Source organism: Phalangium opilio, unplaced genomic scaffold (genome assembly GCF_054372755.1).
Source record: "Phalangium opilio isolate 3A_F unplaced genomic scaffold, DU_Popi_V2 ptg000031l_1, whole genome shotgun sequence".
In the NCBI taxonomy this organism is placed as follows: domain Eukaryota; kingdom Metazoa; phylum Arthropoda; class Arachnida; order Opiliones; family Phalangiidae; genus Phalangium; species Phalangium opilio.
Genome location: NW_028324158.1, coordinates 11,045,900 through 11,061,046, shown reverse-complemented (window position 1 = coordinate 11,061,046; position 15,147 = coordinate 11,045,900). Strand labels below are relative to the sequence as shown.

The following is a 15,147-nucleotide window of genomic DNA, read 5'->3' as shown; positions in this document are numbered from 1 at the left end:
TAGGTAATACGCGTATCTCCCTTTTCCAGGATAATATAGATTCTGCATTAAAATTAGAACGGAAGTGTTTCTATGGTGGGAACCTCTAATGAGAAGATTTGTCACATCCTTGTTATTCGCTATTTCACATAAAAGATCGTCTAATATAACGAATTTCCCCGCACTAACATCTAAGGTGCTAACATCCAATAATCCCTCATGAAATTCTACACACTAAAAACCATATCCATAAATTACTAATAAATTAATAAGTGAATTCTCTAAATATAAGTTTAAAGGGATGGGTATACATTGTTAAGAGTATACTTACAATTTAACTGAGTCCATTTCTTTGGGATAAGACGTGGATATCGTTAGCTGGGGTGAAAAGCTTGAAGAGTCGTAAATGACTTTTTCCTTTGACCTACCACGTCTTATATACCATCCGTCTCCATACTCTTATCTTAGGTTTCAATTATAATTGAATAAATGCGCGTGGGGAGAGGGATTGATTTATTCACAATGTTTGTTGTGTTTTCGAAATAAAATTTACATCTTGCGAAAAACGTTTTCAATCAATTTAACCACACTATTTTTTTTACCAGACATGATTAGAAGAAGAAAAACATTTCCATTCTTTTATCCGATGTTTAAACATGCGCGCGGGAAGAGAGTTTGATATCTTCGCAATATCTGTTTGTTGCGTTTCGGAAATAAGATTAACATATTCCGATATTTGTGTGACGTTTAGGGGAAACATTTACTTACGCATCGAAGCAAATAGTAAAAGTGTTTTTCTTTTACATCAATACGAAATATCTGTCCTTCGAAACTAATTTGACCATTCCGCGTTGACGGAAAATATCATCTCTTATCGGTTGAAAGTACAATTGGATATTTCATCGGTTTGAGAGAAAATATGATGATAAGATTTAAAATAGGCTTACCAATAATTAAAAATGAGCTTAAAATATTAATTAATATATCACTTAGAAACGTATATATATATATCTGTTCAATTATTTCTTATTTCACTTCAAAGATTTCTTAATTTCGTTCTAACATTTCTTATTTTAGTTGAAACATCTCCTATTTCCGTTGAAACATCCCCGATTTCCCTTCAAACATTCACGGTTTCCGTTCAAACATTCACGGTTTCCGCTCAAAGTTTCACTATTTCCGTTCAAAGTTTCACTATTTCCGTTCAAAGTTTCACTATTTATGTTCAAAAATTCACTATTTCCGTTCAAAGTTTAACTATTTCTTGTCAAAGTTTCACTACTTCTGTTCACTCTAGAGAAATTCGTAATCCTACTGCAAAAGTTTATATGGAAAACGAATTTTCAAGGTGAAAGATACGTAGTGTAAAACGGTGGATTTCAAAGTTCAGACTAAATAACAGAAAATCAATGAACCACCATCTCCTCATTAACATTAATTTATGTTTTGATATTATTGCAGTTTGGTTTCTAATATGTTTATAGGTATTTACGTAATAGAAAACGTTTTCAAATGACTGAATTGCGATTAAGTTTTGTTCACAAGAAACTAATTTAAAGTTTCGGCAAACACTAAAAATTGGTTAAAGTTTCGCTAAATGTTTAGTAAACGTTTCGTTGTTCAACTTAAATATATCCGATATTGTTAATATATGACTATTATAAAACAGATAATGAAGTTGAATGACGAAAAAGTGATCGAAAGTGTTGTTAATCTACTAAAATCCGGATGAAACTGATGTGAAATGAAAGCTTTCGATTGAAAGTGAACTAATACATCTAAGAAAGTGGATCAAAGTTTTGTTAAACTACTAAAATGTGGTTCAAATCACATTCAAAGGAACTAAGAAGCAGTTGAACGTTCAAGAAATGACAAAAGTACATGGAAAGTGTCATGAAATGTCTATAATTCAATTAAAAACACTAAAAATTGGTTAAAGTTTCACTAAATGTTTCGTAAACGTTTCGTTATTCGACTTATATTGTTAATATATGACTATTATAATGGAAAGTGCGAAAATGCGATTTTAAGTTATGACTGAAACACAATTGAGAATGAAGTTAAATGACTATAAAGTGGGCGGAAATGTTGTTAAATTACTAAAGTGTGGATAAACCTGATGTAAAATGAAAACAAATCGATTGAAAGTAATCTAAATCGACTAAGAAAATGGATCAAAGTTCTTGAAAACTTTATCAAATGGTCAAATTTAAATTAAAAGTGACGTGAAATGATTAGCAATGCAAATAAAAGTTAGGTTTTACTGTTAAAATACACTTGAAAGCGATGTTGAATAACTTAAGTGTAATTGGTATTACTGTTAAGAGACTAAAAATTAAATTCCATTTACGATATTGTTAAGTTTACCTTCGTTTCTAGAAAGTGTGTCGCGGAGATCTTATATTTTTCGGATAAAAGCAATAAATCCGCAAGTCGAACATTTTGTTAATAAATGTCTAAAACACAATTGAGAACGAAGTTCAATGACTAAAATCAAAACGTGGACGAAAGTGATGTTAAATTAATAAGATACGGATCAACCTGTTATAAAATTAAAAAAAAAATTCGATTGAAAGTAATCTTAAATGACTAAGGAAATGGATCAAAGTGTGGTTAAACTACTAAAATGCTGTTGAAGACGTTTACAAATGACTAAATTTCAATTAAAGACGACGTCGAATGACTAGCAATGCAAGTAAAGTTAGGTTTTTCGGTTAATTAACGTTTATTTAAATTCCATTACGATAATGTTAAGCTTTTCTTGAGTTTTAGGAGATCTTGGATTTTAGGTTAAAAGTAATAAATTTGCAAGTCGAAAATTTCCAAAATCCGGGAAAATAACCGCTTCGAATTGCAAGGTGAAATAACTATCGCTAATCAAAAAGCAATCAGTGAACGATAAAACCAATTTTATTCTAATTATGAACTAACGAATTTGTGTGATTTAGTGAGAAATTTCAATATATCAAAGAAAAAATTACAAATTATTTGAAACCAATGGAAATACTCGGACTCGCTAAAGTGAATCATCATCAGCCCTGGATGGATACGTCAAGGCTTCGAACATCAGGACCGAGGACGGGCCGCCACGCGCGTATTATTTCCCGGCGCGTGTTTCATTACGCGGCCCGTCCTCGGTCCTGATGTTCGAAGCCTTAACGTATCCATCCAGGGCTGATGATGATTCAATTTAGCGAGTCCGAGTATTTCCATTGGTTTCAAATAATTTGTAATTTTTTCTTTGATATATTGAAATTTCTCACTAAATCACACAAATTCGTTAGTTCATAATTAGAATAAAATTGGTTTTATCGTTCACTGATTGCTTTTTGATTAGCGATAGTTATTTCACCTTGCAATTCGAAGCGGTTATTTTCCCGGATTTTGGAAATTTTCGACTTGCAAATTTATTACTTTTAACCTAAAATCCAAGATCTCCTAAAACTCAAGAAAAGCTTAACATTATCGTAATGGAATTTAAATAAACGTTAATTAACCGAAAAACCTAACTTTACTTGCATTGCTAGTCATTCGACGTCGTCTTTAATTGAAATTTAGTCATTTGTAAACGTCTTCAACAGCATTTTAGTAGTTTAACCACACTTTGATCCATTTCCTTAGTCATTTAAGATTACTTTCAATCGAATTTTTTTTTTAATTTTATAACAGGTTGATCCGTATCTTATTAATTTAACATCACTTTCGTCCACGTTTTGATTTTAGTCATTGAACTTCGTTCTCAATTGTGTTTTAGACATTTATTAACAAAATGTTCGACTTGCGGATTTATTGCTTTTATCCGAAAAATATAAGATCTCCGCGACACACTTTCTAGAAACGAAGGTAAACTTAACAATATCGTAAATGGAATTTAATTTTTAGTCTCTTAACAGTAATACCAATTACACTTAAGTTATTCAACATCGCTTTCAAGTGTATTTTAACAGTAAAACCTAACTTTTATTTGCATTGCTAATCATTTCACGTCACTTTTAATTTAAATTTGACCATTTGATAAAGTTTTCAAGAACTTTGATCCATTTTCTTAGTCGATTTAGATTACTTTCAATCGATTTGTTTTCATTTTACATCAGGTTTATCCACACTTTAGTAATTTAACAACATTTCCGCCCACTTTATAGTCATTTAACTTCATTCTCAATTGTGTTTCAGTCATAACTTAAAATCGCATTTTCGCACTTTCCATTATAATAGTCATATATTAACAATATAAGTCGAATAACGAAACGTTTACGAAACATTTAGTGAAACTTTAACCAATTTTTAGTGTTTTTAATTGAATTATAGACATTTCATGACACTTTCCATGTACTTTTGTCATTTCTTGAACGTTCAACTGCTTCTTAGTTCCTTTGAATGTGATTTGAACCACATTTTAGTAGTTTAACAAAACTTTGATCCACTTTCTTAGATGTATTAGTTCACTTTCAATCGAAAGCTTTCATTTCACATCAGTTTCATCCGGATTTTAGTAGATTAACAACACTTTCGATCACTTTTTCGTCATTCAACTTCATTATCTGTTTTATAATAGTCATATATTAACAATATCGGATATATTTAAGTTGAACAACGAAACGTTTACTAAACATTTAGCGAAACTTTAACCAATTTTTAGTGTTTGCCGAAACTTTAAATTAGTTTCTTGTGAACAAAACTTAATCGCAATTCAGTCATTTGAAAACGTTTTCTATTACGTAAATACCTATAAACATATTAGAAACCAAACTGCAATAATATCAAAACATAAATTAATGTTAATGAGGAGATGGTGGTTCATTGATTTTCTGTTATTTAGTCTGAACTTTGAAATCCACCGTTTTACACTACGTATCTTTCACCTTGAAAATTCGTTTTCCATATAAACTTTTGCAGTAGGATTACGAATTTCTCTAGAGTGAACAGAAGTAGTGAAACTTTGACAAGAAATAGTTAAACTTTGAACGGAAATAGTGAATTTTTGAACATAAATAGTGAAACTTTGAACGGAAATAGTGAAACTTTGAACGGAAATAGTGAAACTTTGAGCGGAAACCGTGAATGTTTGAACGGAAACCGTGAATGTTTGAAGGGAAATCGGGGATGTTTCAACGGAAATAGGAGATGTTTCAACTAAAATAAGAAATGTTAGAACGAAATTAAGAAATCTTTGAAGTGAAATAAGAAATAATTGAACAGATATATATATATACGTTTCTAAGTGATATATTAATTAATATTTTAAGCTCATTTTTAATTATTGGTAAGCCTATTTTAAATCTTATCATCATATTTTCTCTCAAACCGATGAAATATCCAATTGTACTTTCAACCGATAAGAGATGATATTTTCCGTCAACGCGGAATGGTCAAATTAGTTTCGAAGGACAGATATTTCGTATTGATGTAAAAGAAAAACACTTTTACTATTTGCTTCGATGCGTAAGTAAATGTTTCCCCTAAACGTCACACAAATATCGGAATATGTTAATCTTATTTCCGAAACGCAACAAACAGATATTGCGAAGATATCAAACTCTCTTCCCGCGCGCATGTTTAAACATCGGATAAAAGAATGGAAATGTTTTTCTTCTTCTAATCATGTCTGGTAAAAAAAATAGTGTGGTTAAATTGATTGAAAACGTTTTTCGCAAGATGTAAATTTTATTTCGAAAACACAACAAACATTGTGAATAAATCAATCCCTCTCCCCACGCGCATTTATTCAATTATAATTGAAACCTAAGATAAGAGTATGGAGACGGATGGTATATAAGACGTGGTAGGTCAAAGGAAAAAGTCATTTACGACTCTTCAAGCTTTTCACCCCAGCTAACGATATCCACGTCTTATCCCAAAGAAATGGACTCAGTTAAATTGTAAGTATACTCTTAACAATGTATACCCATCCCTTTAAACTTATATTTAGAGAATTCACTTATTAATTTATTAGTAATTTATGGATATGGTTTTTAGTGTGTAGAATTTCATGAGGGATTATTGGATGTTAGCACCTTAGATGTTAGTGCGGGGAAATTCGTTATATTAGACGATCTTTTATGTGAAATAGCGAATAACAAGGATGTGACAAATCTTCTCATTAGAGGTTCCCACCATAGAAACACTTCCGTTCTAATTTTAATGCAGAATCTATATTATCCTGGAAAAGGGAGATACGCGTATTACCTAGTTATGTTTAAAACACCTCGTGTCCAGTCGACGATTGTAAATATCGGAAAGTAAATTTCACCAGGTAATAATAGTTATTAGGCGGGCGATGAAAGAGCCACGCGGTTATCCCCCTCTTTGTAGACCTTAAGGCCAACACCCCGGATAATCATAGATTAAGAACCGGTATTATTCCAGGACAACAGCGACAACGGCGGTCCTGGAGGCGAATTTCTTCAGGGTTAAAGGAAAATGGATCGTTAAGGAGCTGACGATGTTCATAGGGGAAACGGGCGCCTACGAAGTCTGGATTTTTCAGTCACCATGTCCATTCTCGGAACTATCCATGAAGGATAAAAGAGAGGTCCGCTGGTTGTCTCACAACATTTGCGATCTTAACTTCGAGGAGGGGGATTATCCCTACGAGACGTTAACAGAGGTTGGCGATTATATTCGTCTGCGGGCATCATCCTTCGTAACGAAGGGGATGGAGAAAGCTTCGGTTTTATCCGGGGTCTTGGGAGTGGACGTTACCAACGCCGAGGAGTACGGGTGTCCGAAACTGACCACCATCGAGGACTGCGAGACCCCCAGAGCATGTACCTTCCACAGGGATGAAAACAACTGCACCCTGGTGAAAGCCGCGAGGTTGGCTACATGGCTCCTACAAAAAGAGTGCGAGAGCAATCCGGTTTTTAATTAAAAAAAAATGTACAAAAAAAATTAAATAAATAAGCGGATTTTATTATATTAATGTCTCTTTGTAGTTTTTTATATAGACAATAAATAATTATTTCATTTCATTTCATTTCATTCTATGACGCCTGATTTTTTAATTTCCCCAGCCACGTCATGGAATTATCCCTGAAAATTTCCACGCCATTTACAAAGTCAACATGGTGTCAAGCTTTCCCCTGGTTTTCCCGCCGAAATTGAAAATTTCCACGCCATTCACAAAGTCAACATGGTGTCAAGCTTTCCCTTGGTTTTCCCGCCGAAATTGAAAATTTCCACGCCATTCACAAAGTCAACATGGTGTCAAGCTTTCCCCTGGTTTGCCCGCCGAAAAATCTGGCGTGAGGACGCCATCTTGGTGTCAGGCGCCAACAGCGGCAACGGCGCCAACGGTACCGACAGTACCAACTGTACCAACAGTACCAACTGTACCAACAGTACCATCTCACCGGCAAAACTGTCTTTTTCTATCTACTATTGTTTCGTATCCCCATAGAAAGCGATAAAACTATAGTGGAAACTCGTTCTCTATGACTCCACCTGAATAATAAAAGAAAACCCTGTATTTATTAACCTTACGATACGATTAAATTTCTCAAAGGATTTAAGAAAACCAGAATTCTCTGGGCAGAAAATAAATTTCATTTTACGAGATAGTCCCCCCCCCCTCCCATACAGTAAGCGAGTGAAGAGTTACGCCGTCAGGTATTTAATCCGCCCCAGCTTTATAAGAAAAGGTATTTCTTATTTCTTCAAATTCTACTCTCCACCTAAGAGCCAGAAGTGATGTTGATAGTGGGGGGGGGGGGACTTGGGGTGTTGGAACCGGGAGAAAGGGCATTAAGGGCAAGTGTCAAGTAATAAGCAATACAAGCTTTCGAGATGGTGCATGCGCGGTGAGCCGGTGACGGCCGTGAGAAAGCATTCGGGAGCCAAAGAATGTCATGAGTTGCGTTCAAAAATAAATTCCATTGGATTTATATTATAAAATTTGTAAGGGGAATTTGTTTTAATTTTTTTGTTTGGCTTTTAATACGTAACTAGTGGTTAGTAATTTAATTATTGTAGAGGTTCCATGCAGGAGCTGTTGTTACCGACTAATGTTAAAGTGATAGCAAAGGCAAATTTTTATAATTGAAAGTAAAGTGCTGCAGGTGAGAGTCTAGTTGCAACGTTTTCGCTTCCGAACCCTAAATTTCAAGTTCCTGACACTCGTATAGTCCAATAGACTTCATCACGCCGAACATTTAGAAAACCGGGGTTTGTATCAGGGTTAGGCTTAACAATCCCCTGACTTAACAAAGGATGGTGACTGGGGAAAGGGTCCCTTGCCTATTATTGCCCTGGCGAGCGAAGGGAATCAAACTATACCCAAGTTTGAATTCATTTTGATATGAAAAAGGTGGGGGTATCGCGTGGTATCCATACAAAATCAAGAGACTTATTGAAATTTCGTGAGGTTTTTTTTTCTCTCTCCATGGTTGGGGCCCATTTCTATTTCTTTGGGTTCTTGGTGGTGTTGGTTATAACCGCGCACCATGGATTATTGTTAGTTGTACGCATGGGTGCTACTTGACGTATTGAATATATATGAAAGTCGATTTGGATTTCACGCGGACTTAGTGGCCACAAAAGCGATGAGAGGCGTGAATTTTCTCGCTCGTTTTCAACTTCAAGTGCCTTTAATCTTGTTTTTTTTCTCTCTTCTCTCTCCTTTTTGCATAGAGACTCTATAGGGCGACACTTGGAATAATATTTAAAGTTAGAAAAGGACGGGATGTGTTACAGAAACAGGGGGCCGCTATTGGGTTGACGCTGTTCAATATTGTTGACAGAAGGGAATCAGTTTTCTAACGCTATCATGTTTTCAAATTTATTTGCGGTGGTGCACGGTGGGTGTTGCGCTAAACTTGACTGTCGCGTATGGGGGTGTTAATAGTTAATAGCACGGATGTTAGGGGTTTGAATAGAGTTAATTTTAAATGGGTATTATTATGGTTTGGTTAAATTTAGCTATGGTCTGACCATATGCCCCCATTACATTATGGCCGGCCAGTATATCTATTTGTCAACTGCTTCAGAATCAATAATATAGGGGAATAAAGCGAGAGGAGTCTTGGTAAGGAGACGTTTCTGTATATATAAATGCGTGTTTCTCTCTGCCTATAGCTCCGCGCCTGCGCTCGAGTTTTCCCCCCTCTTCCTATGGCTCCCCCTCAACGAAGCTAGGGCCTTGGCGGGCGCACCGTAGATAGAAAGATCACGGGACCCAATCTCGCGCTCTCTTCTAAGAGAGGCGCCAAACCAAAATGTCCTCATTCAACTCCTTGCGCTGTGTCCTCCTAGATTGTAGATGCTTACCGCTTCTCCCTGTATTGGCTGATTTGGCTCAAGCCACGTAACAAAGAATATATTGGAATCGGTCCATTTGAAAGCCACTAAGATAATTTACGAACGTTCTTTTGAAAATTCTAGTAAATACAGGAAAAGAAACAGCAGATAGGTAGTTCTTCCAATAAAATTTGGAAGCTAAATCTTTCACGCTAAGAAATTTCGGCAGTAAAATGTTATTCGAAATCCAATATTTTCTTTCGAACAAAAAAACTCCCCGCAAAAACCTAAAAAGAAACATCAATAACTCAGAGACCCTGGTTTGTTTTTAAACATCAGTTGTAGTTCTTTCCTCGAAATTATCCGAAAACTGCGCCCAGGATGACCCAGGCTTACCCTTCGCGCCTTATACACTACGCCCCGGTGTACCCCAGAACTATACCGCAGGTTTCCTATAGAAAATTTATAGCGGGGCATTAGGCGATTTCTACACCGATGGCGAGCGAACTTTGTATTTAGAAATAAAATGTCCCGGTTTTTCGACTTTTCAACAAAAGCAGTTGTCTATAAAGTTTTCCTACAGATATTTTCTACTGAGGATTTACGATCTACATTTTAGCACTCCCCAAAAATAACAGTTTTAAGTTGGAAGATCAACAAATTTTGTCTGAAAGGACTATAGCTTGTAAGGTTCAAAGGTCGAACATGGGAAAACACATGTTCTCTGGCGCGAGGTTCCAAACTTTTTTATTGGGAGATTAGCTAAATAGAAATAATGAAAAATGATATAATATATATATGACTATATTTCAAGGTTTAATTTTTTTAATTATTTTTATTATATTTAAAGACTCTATCAATTAATCTGAGAGATTGGCTTAAGGCCATATTCATTTCAAATTGACATAACGATAAAAAGTTTCTACTTTTATTAATACAAAGAAGATATTTTTTTATTTTAAATTCTTTTCAGTTTTGAAATTATAAGTTTTAGTGTCTGGGAAACTGTTATCAGAAGCTTATAAACTCGAAGTGGGCTAGTTTAAGTCGCGACAAACGTAGAAAGACCGTTGAAATAACGTAAATAACCTCAATTTGTGTACTTCTGTATATGGAAAAAATAGTTAATGAACATTTCTCATTTCCCCAAATTCTAATTCCCCTTCTTTTCGAAATGAATTTAGTCTGAGGCGAATGGGAGGAGATACTGACCCATGTCGGCAAACTTCAAAGGAGATTTAAAGAGAGAAACCTTTTCCCTTCGTTCCTCCTTTTCTTCGTACGTTCTCTTGTGGGATAAATTCGTTAAGCCTTGTCTTTGTAGTTAGTTGCATTAGCGCATTAGCTACCAACCAGCCTGAACTATTTTGAATCTTAAGCCTTGGCTAACTCAATATATATTTTTTTATTCTGGGGTTATATCCCACACGGCGATGTCTTCTCCGAACATCACAGTTCTTTCTCTTTTCGAACGCGTTAGAGCTTTGTTTCAAGCCGCACTATACGAAGCGTTCGTCAGCCTAAGGCCATTTTCGTGTTAAGAACTGTCATGTTACTAAGATTTCCAGAACTGTTCGAGCAAGCCCCGCGCTAAAATCCTAATATATCTTCATCGTTCTAGCCAACCTCTCTAAAAATTGTAAAAGCCCTTAGAGAAAATACGTCCGAACGGAGTTTTGAGAGAGTACTATATAGTGTCTGCATAAGTGGGGAGAACCGTTTCTATTCCTAGTGAGACTGTAACGCAATTGTTCTTAAGCCTAATACACACTATACTGTTTATATTGGGTTACGGTTAGAGAGCCAGTTAAACCGTGCCCGCATAAGATAGTGAGTGAAAAAGCACTTTTGCTAAGCCTACCGATGACCAAGGCCTAAGTATTTCTGGATAAATGCAATTCGGGCCTAAATATTTTGGGTTTCATCCTCTATTTGAATGGGAAAAGTGGCAATTTGGCATTATTGAAGTTGAGAGAGAGACTGAGAGACTCGATGTAGAGTGCTAGACGATGTATAAGTTTGGGGGGGGAATTAAATAGTTTTGTCGGACCACACCGTAGAGCGGCGCTTCAGGCGTCGTTAGAGTTACCACGCCTTCCACCAGGCGCCGCTAGCTAGTCGCGGTTCTTAACTCTGGGCTCCTCACTAGCGCCGTCAACGCCACTACAAATTGGCCTATCATCACGCCACGGCGGCCAAAAACAGACTGAGAGAGAAAATCTATCTAGAAAAATCTTTAAACCCAAAAACAGGGGGGGACCAAATGATAAAATAACTAAAATGAGAAAGAAAATATGGGCGGAAATATTAAGGTGTCGGCATTTCTTTAGAAGTTAGCCACAAACATGACGTCTGCTACAACCCTCTGGGGCAATTTTCATGGATACTTGCTTGTACCATAAGGGCCCTTATGGTTTTCTTTAAAATCACATTTGATTGTTGTTGACTTACAGCATCGTATGGTGTCACTTAAAATGTTTAGGTTTTAAAAAAAATGTCACTTGAACTTGCGCGTTTAAATATAATTAATAAAAAAAAACTATTTCAAAGTTGCACCCGAATTTGAATGACACGTAACCTTTAAATATAAATAAACTTAAACCAACTTAACCGGTTTCATTAATTAGTTTAAAATACTTGTTTAATTCGCAATATGACCGCGCCGCTCACCGTTATTTCAATTCAACCGTAATTTAAATTAATTAAACATTGCCGAACCTAATTTGCATATGATAATGATTTGTTATTATTAAATAACATATTTTTTTGTTGTTATTTTGAAATATATATATGCTAATTTATTAATCTCTCTCCATAACTTATAATATAGTATACGCAAATATCCTGTCATAAGCTATAAATAATTTTTTCTTTTAATTTTAATGAAACAGGTTCTTTTAATTTTGTTTCACCTTAGTGCTAAAACATTCATTAAAAACTTCAAATCGTACGTGCGATTTCAAGTTAAAAAAAAGTTTCTTAATAATTTTTATTCAATTAATTTAGTAATTTTCACTTAGTTCTTTTTTTTTTCTTTTTGCTATAGGGGAATATTTTGATTATACATATCACGTATGAAATTTTATGATTTTTATAAATATTACGATATGGGAGACTGCTGTAGCTCAGTCTCGAGTCTTTTACAACATTCAACAACCACCTAAAAATTTATCTTTTTAACGCTTTGCCCGTTTTCATAAGTGACATGATAACTTATAAGTGTGGGATTCGATACTCGCTGTGTTTAAGAGTATGTCCTTGATTTCCCCATAAAGCAACTTGTTTTTGTCAAACATTTTGTGTTAAGTAGAATCAAACGGTGTACATAGTTTAAAGACTAGAAAGATTCATACCATTTACACAAGGAGGCTTGACTTTAGACTCCAACAGTGAGTCAGTCAGGGCTCCTTGTGTCTGAAGCCTGGCCTCCCTGTGTAAATGGTATGAGTCCTCCTAGTCTGTAAACTATGAGGACGTATAAACTCAAGGATGTTTCATGGAATATTTTAGAGCTGTTCCAACGTTGCTAATTTTCACTTTTCACGTGAAACCCTTATCGTGGGAATAATTAAACCTTCCTTTTAGAATTTTTTTATTACAGTGTCAGACTTATTGTTAATGCCTTACTTATGCTATCTATATATATTGCTACATAGATTGTAATTGGTGATTCTCGCGCCTTTGGTATTCGAAAGCGGCCGATTCAGGGGCGAGATTCAAAACCCCTGTTATCGGAAGCTCATCACTTGAAGGACTTTCAAGTGAACATTTCTTGATATTTATGGGAAGGAAATAGGATTCATAAGCTCCTGGAAAAGTTATTGAGTTTGAAAATGACTTTTTAAGCTCATTGGGGTAAATTTTATTAGGTTACATAACGCCGTTTTAAAACTTAAGGAAACATTTAAGGAGTTTGAAAAAGAACACATATATATTTTTCAGTTTATGAAATATTCATGTGTTATGGAAAATTGTTTTTTTGGATTTTAATTCGTGGAAATTTCATGGAAAAAATAACAACAGTATTGGAGGTAGATTTCTGTCTGCATTCTTTACTTTCATTTATGGAATTCTAGTTTATGACTTCGAACCCTCGGGACACAATTTTTTAGAGGGGGGGGGGGAATTTATTATAAGTGGTTTCTCTATAAATCGAATAAAAATTGAAATAAATGTTTTTATGGCACTAGTGTCTCTATAAAGGGCGCATGCCCGAGCGTGGTTCTGGACTGGCTTTTTGAGACTTCAAAGAGACCGACGAATGAGATTTTATATTTATTTTTTATTTTTTTTTCTGACCAACTCGATCGTTTCCGACCTTTCACGATCATTTCGGGATATCCCCCCTGTATACATACATCTTTTGAAAAAGAGAAATTCTTAAATACTTTACTTCTTTTTCTCTCGCTTCGTTCAAAAGCGGTTCGATTAACCCCTGGGTGTATTATATAAAACTAATAATTATATTCATAACCAACCGCGAGCTCTGAATATTTGTAATTTAAATTATCGACTTTTCTTACTTTTGAAGCTGTTAGATCCAAGGTGAAAGGTTAAGAAATATGTTAATTTTGCGTGGAGAGTGAACCCTTTCGTTTAATTTCTTTGCCTTTTTTGTTATCAAAGAATAAATGAACATACATGTTGGTTTGACTTTGGGTATACCAAGGTCAAGATAATGTACAAGCAGACGACGAATGTTACAAAGTATCTTTCACCACTGGTACTCATATGCCATTCATAAATTATATACAATAATAACAGTTTTGTTTTGTAAATAAAATACCAGACGACAGAAGGAATATCCTTAATTAATCCTACTGACCAAGGCTTAGAACAAGATTTAAATGAAGGCTCTGAACCAGAACCCCCCCCCCCCCATTAATAAATAAAACAGGGCTAAATTGAGATGCTTATCAAAGACAACTGATGTTTTGAATACGGCAGTATTTGCGGGTATCTATATTTCTGATTTTACCTTAAAAACACCATAAGAAAATACCGGATTTTTGTTTATTAGTAGCTAAACAAGAGGGTGATGAGTGGTTTTGGGCACTTCGTGTCTCACTTCAAAATACAAATGAAAAAGAAAAGCTATACGCAGCTATTCAGTCTTAAGGGTATGAGAAGATAAGGGGGAGGGGAAGAGGAAAAACCTATTAAGATTATGATAAAAGATGCCGCTCTACATCTTAAGGCAGATCGCCTAGAATATAAAACATAATAGATCTGAATAAACCCTTCTTTTTGGTTTTGGTTGGGTTCGAAACCTTGCCTTTTTTTTATATATATTTTTAATTTAAACTCTGGGAGAGCTAATTTTAATTTATCGTTACCACAAGACCGACTGAAAAATCCTGTGGAATGAATTTCTTTGTTTTATTTGTTAATATTTTTATTTATTTTTTAAGACTTTTTTTTGTGAGACCCTTCCTCTTGGAGGGCAGGAGAGAATCTGGTTTTTATTAGATGAAAGAGGTTACAAATTTTTGAACTTGGGGCCCCGTAGGAAAACCCCGTGACGTGGTCAGTTTCTTTCCCTACGGCTTAGCTTTACATTTTAAAAGAGTTGGTTATTTTCCGAAGAGAGAAGCGAGATAGGGGTAAACGTTCGCTACTAAGGGATTAACGTAGGCTTTTTACGCGGTTTTTCTCCACCCATAGAGCTTCTCTCTTTTACAAGGCGTTTATTTGCGTTTTTCTTTTTTTTTACAATGTCTATTTTAGTCAGCTTTTTTTTTATAACCTGTTTTGAACATTTCGTTTTTAAGATATTTATTCCTTTTTTTTTTTTTTTTTAGGTTAAGTTTTAAATTTTAGAGATTTTATTTTTATTTTAAATTTAATTAAGCAATGAATAAGTAATACAAGAAAAAATTATACTAATTTATAATGTAAATTTGACAAAGTTTCTACACTCCCCCGGGTAATATT

General features: G+C 34.8%; 1 protein-coding gene across 1 annotated transcript in view; it reads left to right on the top strand.

Annotated features, from left to right (window-relative positions):
• Gmd (GDP-mannose 4,6 dehydratase) overlaps positions 1–15,147 on the top strand; it is a 202,612-nt gene that overhangs the window by 161,811 nt on the left and 25,654 nt on the right. The gene's annotated exons all lie outside the window — the stretch shown is intronic.